The sequence below is a fragment of the Trichosurus vulpecula genome, chromosome 2 (assembly GCF_011100635.1).
Source record: "Trichosurus vulpecula isolate mTriVul1 chromosome 2, mTriVul1.pri, whole genome shotgun sequence".
Taxonomy (NCBI): domain Eukaryota; kingdom Metazoa; phylum Chordata; class Mammalia; order Diprotodontia; family Phalangeridae; genus Trichosurus; species Trichosurus vulpecula.
The window spans coordinates 403,854,063-403,864,803 of NC_050574.1; the positions used below are offsets into that span (position 1 = coordinate 403,854,063).

Genomic DNA, 10,741 nt, shown 5'->3' on the forward strand with positions numbered 1-10,741 from the left:
AAAAAGTTCACACATCTTTAATTTATGAAATTTCAGAAAAAACAAATATTTTCTAAGATTGTTATGTTTTAATATATTTAATAATGTCATTAGTAGGTTATGTTTAAATATTGGATGAAAGGAAAGACCATAGACTGTTTTCAAGTACTTTTTTTTTTAATTTTGAAAAGGGTCTCTATACTATAATAATACTTCAAGTACAGCTTGATGGTCACTGATTCCATTTAGTCTTACAGGCTATTTTAATGTTTGTTGGTGGTGGTGGTGGCAGGATTATTTTCTTTATCTTTTACAGAACTATTTATCAGCATTTCATCAGTATCACTAGGATCAGGTTTGGCAGTTCTACTTTGCCCCACCTTGAAAAAAATAAATGTGACTCATTGTAAAATTCACCAGGAGGTGGGGACAGAGCCAAGATGGTGACTGGAAAGCAGGGACTTGCTCCAAACACCTATGAGAAATAGCTCTGAACAAACTCTAGAGCTGCAGAACCCACAAAATAGCAGAGGGAAGAAGGGCTCCAGCCCAGGGCAGCCTGGATGGTGGCTGGGTAAGGTCTATAGCACCATGCTGAGAATGGAGCAGAGTGGAGCCCAGCGTGGGACTCACCTGGACCAAGCAGAATGGGAGCTGGGTGAAACAGGCCATAACTCCATGAATCAGTGAGCTGTGGCAGTTACCAGACTTCCCAACACACAAACATCAAAGTCAACAGAGGAGGTTAGTGGGAAAAAAACTGGGGAACAAAAGAAGTTTGAGACTCAGCCACCCTCCAGGGGCAGCAGAGATGGTGCAGCTCTAAGGCTCCTAACAGAACTAATGCTGCAGTTGCTTCTAGCACCATGCCAACATGGTCGGACGAATTAAGTGGTGGATCAGAGCAGGAGTGCAGAGCCTGCTTAGGTATGATTAGTGGTCCGGGTTGGCTGTTCTTGGGGGAGGAATAGCACTGGTGTGGCAGAGGTTTCTGTATAGAAAAAGCTCTGAAAACAACAGCACAGCCCCTCAAGCTTGCAACAAAGTACTCTCTACTCAACAAGCAGTCATACTCAGACACAAAGCTCAAGGATCAAGCAGTTGGCTGGAAACATGAACAGGCAGTGAAAATGCTCTCAGATTCAGACTCAGACTTTGGAATCTCAAATTTGTGACAAAGAAGACTGAAACATAGGTCCAGAAGAAGTCAACAAAGTCAAAGATCTTACATCAAAAGCCTCCAAGAAAAACATGAACTGGTCTCAGGCTATGGAACAGTTCAAAAAGGATTTGGAAAAGCAAGTTAGAGAAGTAGAGGAAAAATTGAGAAAAGAAATAAGAGTGATGGGAGAAAACCATGAAAAACAAGTCAATGACTTGATAAAGGAGAGCCAAAAAATACTGAAGAAAATAACACCTTAAAAAATAGACTAACTCAAATGGCAAAAGAGCTCCAAAAAGCCAATGAGGAGAAGAATGCCTTGAAAGGCAGAATTAGCCAAATAGAAAAGGTGGTCCAAAAGACCACTGAAGAAAATACTACTTTAAAAATTAGAATGCAGAAGAGGGGTGGAGCCAAGACGGATGCTAGAAAGCAGAGACTTGCTTAAAGCTCCCACCTGGGTCCTTCCAATTACCTGAAAAATGGCTCTGAACAGATTCTAGAACTGCAGAATCCATGGAATAAAACAGGGAAGCAGGGCTCCAGTCCAGGACAGCCTGGGTGGTCCCTGGGTAAGGTCTATTGCACGAAGCTGGGAGTGAAGCCTAGCAGAGCCCAGTGTGGCTGTGCCTGTACCAACAAGACCAGGAGCCAGGCAGAACAGGCCTTAATACCCAGAATCAGTGAGCTGTGGCAGTTACCAGACTTCTCAACCCAAAAACACCAAAGACAACAGAGAACGTTAATGGGAAAACTTGTGGAGACAGAGTGAAAGGAGTTCATGGTTCAGCCACCATCCCGGGGGCAGTGGAGGTGGTTCATCTCTGAGAACAGAACTACAGGTGTAGTTGCTTCTGGCCCCAGGCCCACCTGGTGGGAGGAATTAAGTGGCTGATCAGAGCAGGAGTGCAGAGCCCGTTTAAGATCTGAGTTACAGTCCAGGTTGGCCGTTCTTGGGGGAGGAAGAGTGCTGGTATGGCAGAGTTTGCTGTGTAGAAAAATCTCTGAAAACAATAGCACATCTCCTCAACCTTGGGACAATGTACTCTCCACTCTACAAGCACTCATAACCTGACAAAAATCTCAGAGATCAAGCAGTTGGGTGAGAACATGGCCCCGCATGGAAAATGGACTCAGATTCAGACTCAGACTTTGGAATCTTTCTTTGGTGACAAAGTAGACCAAAACATACAGCCAGAAGAGGTCAACAAAGTCAAAGAGCCTACATCAAAAGCCTCCAAGAAAAACATGAACTAGTCTCAGGCCATGGAAGAGCTCAAAAAGGAGTTGGAAAAGCAAGTTAGAGAAGTGGAGGAAAAATCAGAAAGAGAAATGAGAGTGATGCAAGAAAACCATGAAAAGCAAGTCAATGACTTGCCAAAGGAGAGCCAAAAAATACTGAAGAAAATAACACCTTAAAAATAGACTAACCCAAATGGCGAAAGAGCTCCAAAAAGACAATGAGAAGCAGAATGCCTTGAAAGGCAGAATTAGGCAAATGGAAATGGAGGTCAGAAAGACTGCTGAAGAAAATACTACCTTAAAAATTACATTGGCACAAGTGGCAGCTAGTGGCATTATGAGAAATCAATATATTATAAAACAGAACCAAAGGAATGAAAAAGTTAAAGACAATGTGAAATATCTCATTGGAATAACCACTGACCTGGAAAATAGATCCAGGAGAGATAATTTTTAAATTATTGGACTATCTGAAAACCGTGCTCAAAAAAGAACCTAGATATCATTTTTCAAGCAATTGTCAAGGAGAACTGCCCTGATATTCTATAGCCTGAGGGTAAAATAGAAATTGAAAGAATCCACTAATCGCCTCCTGAAAAAGATCCCAAAAAGAAAACTCCTAGGAAATTTGTAGCCAAATTCCAGAGCTCACAGATCAAGGAGAAAATACTGCAAGCAACCAGAAAGAAACAATTTGAGTATTGTGGAAATACAATCAGGATAACAGAAGATCTATCAGCTTCTACATTAAGGCATCACAGGGCTTGGAATATGATATTCCAGAAATCAATGGAGCTAAGATTAAAACCAAGAATCACCTACCCAGCACAATTGAATATCATGCCCCAAGGCAAAATAAGTATTTTCAATAAAATAGAGGACTTTCAAGCTTTCTCAGTGAAAAGACCAGCATAGAAAATTTGACTTTCAAATACAAGAATCAAGAGAAGCATGAAAAGGTAATCAAGAAAGAAATGATAAGGGACTTACTAAAGTTGAACTGTTTTGTTTACATTCCTACATAGAAAGATGATGTGTATAATTCATGAGACCTCAGTATTAGGGCAGCTGAAAGCAATATATATGTATATATATACATATAGATATAGATATAGATATAGATATAGATATAGATATATAGATATAGATATAGATATAGACATATATAGATAGATAGATAGATAGATAGATAGATAGATAGATAGATAGATATAGATATATAGACAGAGGGCACAGGGTGAGTTGAATATGAAGGGATGATATCTAAAAAAATAAAATTAAGGGATGAGAGAGGAATATATTGAGAGAGGGAGAAAGGGAGAGATAAAATGGGGTAAATTATCTTGCATAAAATTGGCAAGAAAAAGCATTTCTGTTGGAGGAGAAGAGAGGGCCAGTGAGGGGGAATGAGTGAATCTTGCTCTCATTGGATTTGACTTGAGGAGAGAATACCATACACACTCATTTGGGTATCTTACCCCACAGTAAAGAAGGTGGAAGAAGATAAAAAAGGGGGAATGATAGAAGGAAGGGCAGATAGGGGGAGGAGGTAATCAAAAACAAACACTTTCAAAAAAGGGACAGGGTCAAGGGAGAAAATTTAAGAAAGGAGGATAGGATCAGAAGGAGGAAATTATAGTTTGTCTTTCACAACATGAGTATTGTGGAAAAAGTTTTACATAATGACACATGTGATCTGTGTTGAATTGCTTGCCTTCCTAGGGAGGGTGGGTGAAGAAAGAAGAGGGGAGAGACTTTGGAACTCAAAGTTTTAAAAGTAAATGGTCAAAAAAACTTTTTACATGCAACTAGAAAATAAGATATACAGGCAATAGGGCATAGAAATCTATTTTGCCCTACAAGAAAATAAGGGAAAGGGAGATAGGGGGATTGGGGTGACAGATGGGAGAGCTTACTGGGGAATGGAGTAATCAGAATATATGCTATCTTCGAGTGGATGGGAAGGTCGAATTCAGGAGAAACTTGTAATTCAAACTCTTTTGGAAATCAATGCTGTAAACTAAAAATATTAAATAAATATATTTTTAAATGCAAAAAAAAATTACCAGGTGGTCCTGAGCCATGATGGAAGTGAAAAAGCAGGTACTTCCCTGAGGTTTCCAAAATTCCTCTCCAAACAATTTCAAATAACACCTCAAAATGAAGTCTAGAGCAGCAAACCAACAAAAGCATGAAGAAAAACAATTTTCTAACGAAACAAAACTTAAGTCAACCAAAAAGATCTGTCACACAGTGAGGAGAGTGGAATGCAATTTAGTACAGGCAATGCTACACTAAGTCAGTATCAGACCTGGAATCTGCAGCAGCAGTCCTCAGAGCAGTCAACTTATAGATCATAAGAGAGATCAGACAACTAGTCAGAAATAGATTATAGGGGTCCCTTTACTGTACAGGGTTGAAGACTTGAAGGTTGCAATGACCATATGGTGTACAGGTCACAGTCTTGAGTTTGCAGTCCCAGGGTGAAGAGGAGCACTAGCAGACAAAAATTTGTGGCCACTAGGGAGCAGGAACCTTGATCAAAATGTCACTCAGAGAACAGAGCAGAAGCCAGGCAGGCAATAAGCACACCTCTCCTTAGAGCATACTAACTTGGAAGAACTAAAAACTTGCACAACCCAGAAATGAGTTCTGAAAACAGCTGCCCAAAAAACCTGAAGGTTGGGACATTGTCCCCTCCAAACAGGGAAAAAAGCCCAACTTTAATATCTTGTTAAAAGTCAAGAAATAGGCCAGAAAAATGAGCAAATAACAAAAGACCCTGACCGTAGGAAATTACTGTGGTGAAAGGGAAGAATAATGCACAAATGCAGAAGACAACAAAATGTAAACTACTACATCCAAAGGCCCTAAGAAAAAATGTGACTTGGTCTCAAGCTCTAAAATAATTCTTGAAATAACTAAAAAGAATTTAAAAAAGTAAGCTAAAGAGAAGATATTTCAAAAAGAAAAAGTGTGATGTAAGAAAATCATGAAAAGAGAGTCAACATCTTGGTAAAAAGAGGCAAAAGATACTAATGAAAATAACAGCTTAAAAAGTAGAATTGACCACATGGAAAAATATGTTAAAAAATCACTCAAGAAAGGAACTCCTTAGGAGGCAGAGCCAAGATGGAGGAGAAAAGACAGGGTCATGCCTGAGATGTCTTCCAATATCCCCAAATAGCTTAAAATAATGCCTCTAAACAAATTCTACAATGAAAGAACCCCCCCGCCAATCAAAAAGGATGAAGTGAAACAATTTTCCATCCCAAGAAAGAAGGTGAGCAGAAAAGGTCTGCTGCATCATGGTAAGAGTAGAGCACATTCCAGCACAGGAAGCACAAGCACAGACTGGGCACCAGAAAACCAGTAGCAGACCTTGAGACCACTGAGTCAGTGGCAGCAATGGTAATGTCTAGACCTCTTAGCCCACATAAGGTAATGAGTCAGACAACTGGTCAGAAGGTGATTACGGAAATCCTTTTACTGACACTTCAGGCAGGATTCTGTTGCATTCTCCATACTTGGATCTTTGTTCCAGTAATGGACAGCAGTCCAGGGGTGAGAAGGAATAGTAGCACACAAGACTTTGCAACCCCAGGGGAACATGAACCCTAGCCATGGTCCCAGGGCAGAAAAGAGTGCTTGTGGTCTCTCACAAACCAGAACACAGAGCAAGAGGAGCAAAAACACCTTTTCTTGTATCACACTACCTTGTAAAAAAATGAAAAATTACATATCCCTAGAAGTATCTCTGAAAACAGCTGCACAAAATCACTGAAGCTTTGTACATTGTGCCCTCCATCTTGAAAACAGAACCTCACTTTAGCAAAGAGTTGAAAGTTAAAGAATCAGCTGAAAAATGACAAAATAACAGATAAATCTTCTGACTGTAGAAAGTTACTATGGTGACAAGAAAGATCAAAACACATGCAGAAGACAACAAAGTCAAAACTCCTACATCCAAAGCCCTCAATAAAAATATGAATTGGTCTCAGGCATGTAGGAGCTCAAAAAGGATTTTGAAAATTAAATAAGAGAGGTAGAGAAAATATTGAAAAGAAAAATTAGAGTGATGGAAGAAAATCATTTAAAAAGAGTCAAAAGCTTGAAAAAGGAGGCACAAAAATACTGAAGAAAATAATGTGAGAAAATGTTGGAGGATGTGGGAAAATTTAAAAATGTAATGCCATGTTGGGGAAGTTGTATAATCATTCAGACATTCTGGAAAGCAATTTGGAGCTATGACCACAAGGCTATATAACCAATTAAAAATTATTAGCATTCATTTCCTTTAAGAGATATTTTATTTAAAGTTCTTAAAAGATGTCTACATTTACAGGATGTTTGGAATTTTATTTACTACATTGCATTTCATTCATTCATTTATTAATAGGTTTATTTGTTTGTTTACCTGCATAATCTTATATTTACAATTTCTTTTTTTTCACCACAAAGGCACTTTTAAATTTAATCAGCTTTGCATTTGTTGGCATCATTAGTTTTGTGCTCTTCTAACATTTTATTTTTAGTATCTAGAGAGTGGCTTCAGCTATCCACTAGGATGCTGACCCTGTGCTATTGATAACAATGTGGCTAAAATCTTTATACTCTTAATATCATAGACATTGATATAGAGCTCAAATGGACCATAATCCACCCCCCTCATTTTACAGACGAGGAAAGTGAAGGCCAGGGACAAGTTGCAAGCATCGGAGGGAGGATTTGAATCCACATCTTCTGATTAACGAGCTGAAATCTCTTTCCATTCCCTAATTGGCCTACCCTTGGCCATTAATACTGTAGAACCTTCCTCACTGTAGTCAAATAGTGGTCATCTGATGGGGGTTTCCTCTGACTATCAGGCTGAAGGAATTTCTTAATTGTAGGAATGTTGCTGATTCTTGTTTTAAATGCCTGTAGCAGTGGAAATTCAGAGAGCGCAGTAGCACATAATTCTTCTACCATTAAAATAACTTCCAGCAGGTGTATGTCAGCCCAACTAAATTTGTTGCCAACCAGATAATCTTGTCCAGGGTTTTTCAAAACCTTTTCAAAGACAGGGAAATATCGGCTTTTGGCTTTCTCCAGGATAACTTTAATCTCCTTCTCCTTTTCTTCAGGTGGCTTGAAAAAATGTGTCATAATCAAAAATATCAGGTCTGAGATGCCATCCGTATACATGTTAATCAATGCTGTTTGTATCAGGTCCTTCCCATACAGGTTGTAGTTAGCAGCCAGGTAGCTAAGAATGGCTCGAGTTTGGGTGAGTTTCATTCCATCAATTTCGACCAAAGGCACTTGTTGAAAGAGCAGAGATCCATCCTCAAGTAACTTCAAATATTGTTCTCTTGTTTCCAAAATCACTTCTTCAAACTCAACTCCAGCCGCTGCGAGGAGCCATCAAACGGACTCAATCTGGCTTCTTCCGTTAAAGTGGTGGAGTCTGGGTTTCTCTGCCATGACTTCGGGTTATCAGTTGCCTCAGACAGACTTTTCCTGCCAATCCTCCAAGTCTCCTGGGCTAAAAGACAGCCCCACCCGGTGTTTCTGCTGTTTCACTGTTCCAAGGATTTCTTCTGGGATGCTTATTTTACGGTTGTTAGAAGGTGAATGTGAGAGTGCTATAGTGATTTACTGCTTACTTCGCCATCTTGGCTCCCGGAAGTCTACAATTTTTTATGGTTAAGCTACCTCTAACTAATCTGTAGTACAAGGATGCATTTCAACCTGGTCTCATTCTGACCTATCACAAATTGTGAATTAGCAGATTCTTGAAAAAAACAGTATATTACGGTATTTAAAAAAAGAAAGTATAACTTACATAGACTTAATATGTGCAATTTAAAAAAAAATGAAACTCAATTATTCAACCATATGAGACCACACCTTGAGCACCATAAAATAAATCACTTACCTCAACGACTTGTTAAATTCAATCAACAGTTTAGTGGATCAGTTTTTCGTGTGTGTTTTTAATACTATTTAATTTTTCCCTGGCTACATATCAAGAAAATTTTTAGCATTCATTTTTACAACATTTTGAGTTCCCAATTTTTCTTCCTTACTTCCTCTCCTCCTTTCTTCTGAAAAACACAGGTAGTCTGATATAATCTATACATGTATTATCATGCAAAAATATGTCCATGCTAGTCACAGCTGTGAAAGGAGAAACAGATCAAAAGGAAGAAAAACCACTAGAATGGAATAGGATGAGGTGAATATATATATATATATATATATATATATATATATATATATATATATATATGTATATATTTTAAAATGCATTAACAATCTATCAGTTCTTTATCTGGATACAGATAGCATTTCCCTTCATGAGTCCCTTGCACTTGTCTTGGATCATAGTGTTTCTGAGAAAAGCTGAGTAATCCATACTCGATCATCAGACAATGTAGCTCATACTGTGTCTAGTGTTCTGGTTTTGCTCACCTCAGTCAGCTTTAGATCATGGAAGTCTTTCCAGGTTTTTCTGAAGTTTGCCTGCTCACCATTTTTTATGGAACAATATTATTCCATTACATTCACATACCCAAACATTTTCAGCCATTCCCCAACTAATGGATATTCCCTCAATTTCCAATATTTTGCCACCACTAAAAAGGGCTGCCATAAATATATTTGCATTTCTGTGTTCTTTCTCTTCCCCTCTTTTATGATCTCTTTGGGATACAGATCTAGAAGTGGTACTGCTGGATCAAAGGGTATGCACTTTTATAGCCCTTTGGGAATAGTTTCAAATTGCTCTCCAGAACAGCTGGATCAGTTCAAAACTCCTCAACAAGGCAGCTTCTTGTTAACCAATCTGATAGGTGTGATGTGGTACCTCAAAGTTGTTTTAATTTGCATTTCTATAATCAATAGTGTTTTAGAACATTTTTATATGACTGTAAATAGCTATAACTTCTTCCTCTGAAAACCACCTGTTTTTATCCTTTGACCATTTATCAACTGGTTAGTGACTTGTGTTCTTACATATTTGAATCATTTCTCTATACAGTTTTAAAAAGAGCCCTTCATCAGAGACACTGCCTATAAAAACTGTTCCCCAGCTTTCTATTTTCCTTCTAATATTGGTTTCATTGGCTTTGCTTGCACAAAAACTTTTCAATATAATGCAATCAAAATTGTCCATTTTGCATTTTATAAATTCCCTATCTCATTTGGTCATAAATTATTCCTTTCTCCATAGATCTGATAGGTAAACCATTCCTTATTCTCTTAATTTGCTTATAGTTTCACCTCTTATGTATAAATCATGTACTCATTTTTACTGTATCTGGGTATATAGGGTATGATGTTGGTCTATGCCTAGTTTCCACCACACTACTTTCAAATTTTCCCAACAGGTTTGTCAAATAGTTCTTATTCCAGAAGCTGGAGTGGAAGTTTATTAAGCAGTAGATTACTTTAGTCACTGACTACTGTATCTTATGTACCTAACCTATTCCATTGATCCAACACTCTATTTCATAGCCAGTAACAAGTAGTTTTTATAATTGCTGCTTTGTAACACAGTTTTAGATCCACTACAGCTGGGCCATTTTCTCTTGTATTTTTTTTCATTGATTCTCTTGATATTCTCGACATTTTGTTCTTCCAGATGAATTTTGTCGTGTATTTCTAGATGTATATAATATTCAATTGGTATGCCACTGAATACACAAATTAATTTAGGTAGAATTGCCTTTTATATTATATTAGCTTGGCCTACCCATGAGTAACTGATATTTACCAATTATTTACATGTGATTTTATTTGTATGAAAAGTCTTTTGTAATTCTGTTCATATATTTCCTGGTTTTATCTTGGGATGTAGACTCCCAAATATTTTATATTGTCTACAGTTATTTTATATGAAATTTCTCATTCTACCTCTTGCTGTAAGGTTTTGTTAGTAATATACACAAATGCCAGTAATTTATGTGAGTTGATTTTATATACTTCAAGTTTGCCAAAGCTGTTTATTATTCAAGTAGTTTTAGTGGATTCTATAAGTATACCATCATGTTATCTGCCAACATTAATAGTGCTGATTATGCTATATCACTTGGTGCATATATATTTAGTATTGATATTGTTTCATTCTTTATCCCTTTTTATTGTATATATTTTTGCTTTTACTTTGTCTGAGATCAGGATTGCTACCCCTGCTTTTTTTTCCTTTTTTACTTCAGCTAAAGCATTACATATTTTGCTCCAGCCCTTTAACTTTAAACTATTTGAGCTTGTCTGTGTTTCTTGTAAACAGCATATTACAGGATTTTGGTTTTTGATCCACTCTGTTATCAGCTTCCATTTTATGGGAGAGTTCATCCCATTCACATTATAGTT

The 10,741-nt window shown here is 37.6% G+C and overlaps 1 pseudogene; it reads right to left on the bottom strand.

Annotated features, from left to right (window-relative positions):
* Positions 1 to 7,180: 7,180 nt before the first annotated feature.
* LOC118838991 lies at positions 7,181 to 7,849 on the bottom strand (annotated as a pseudogene).
* Between the last annotated feature and the right edge of the window lie 2,892 nt (positions 7,850 to 10,741).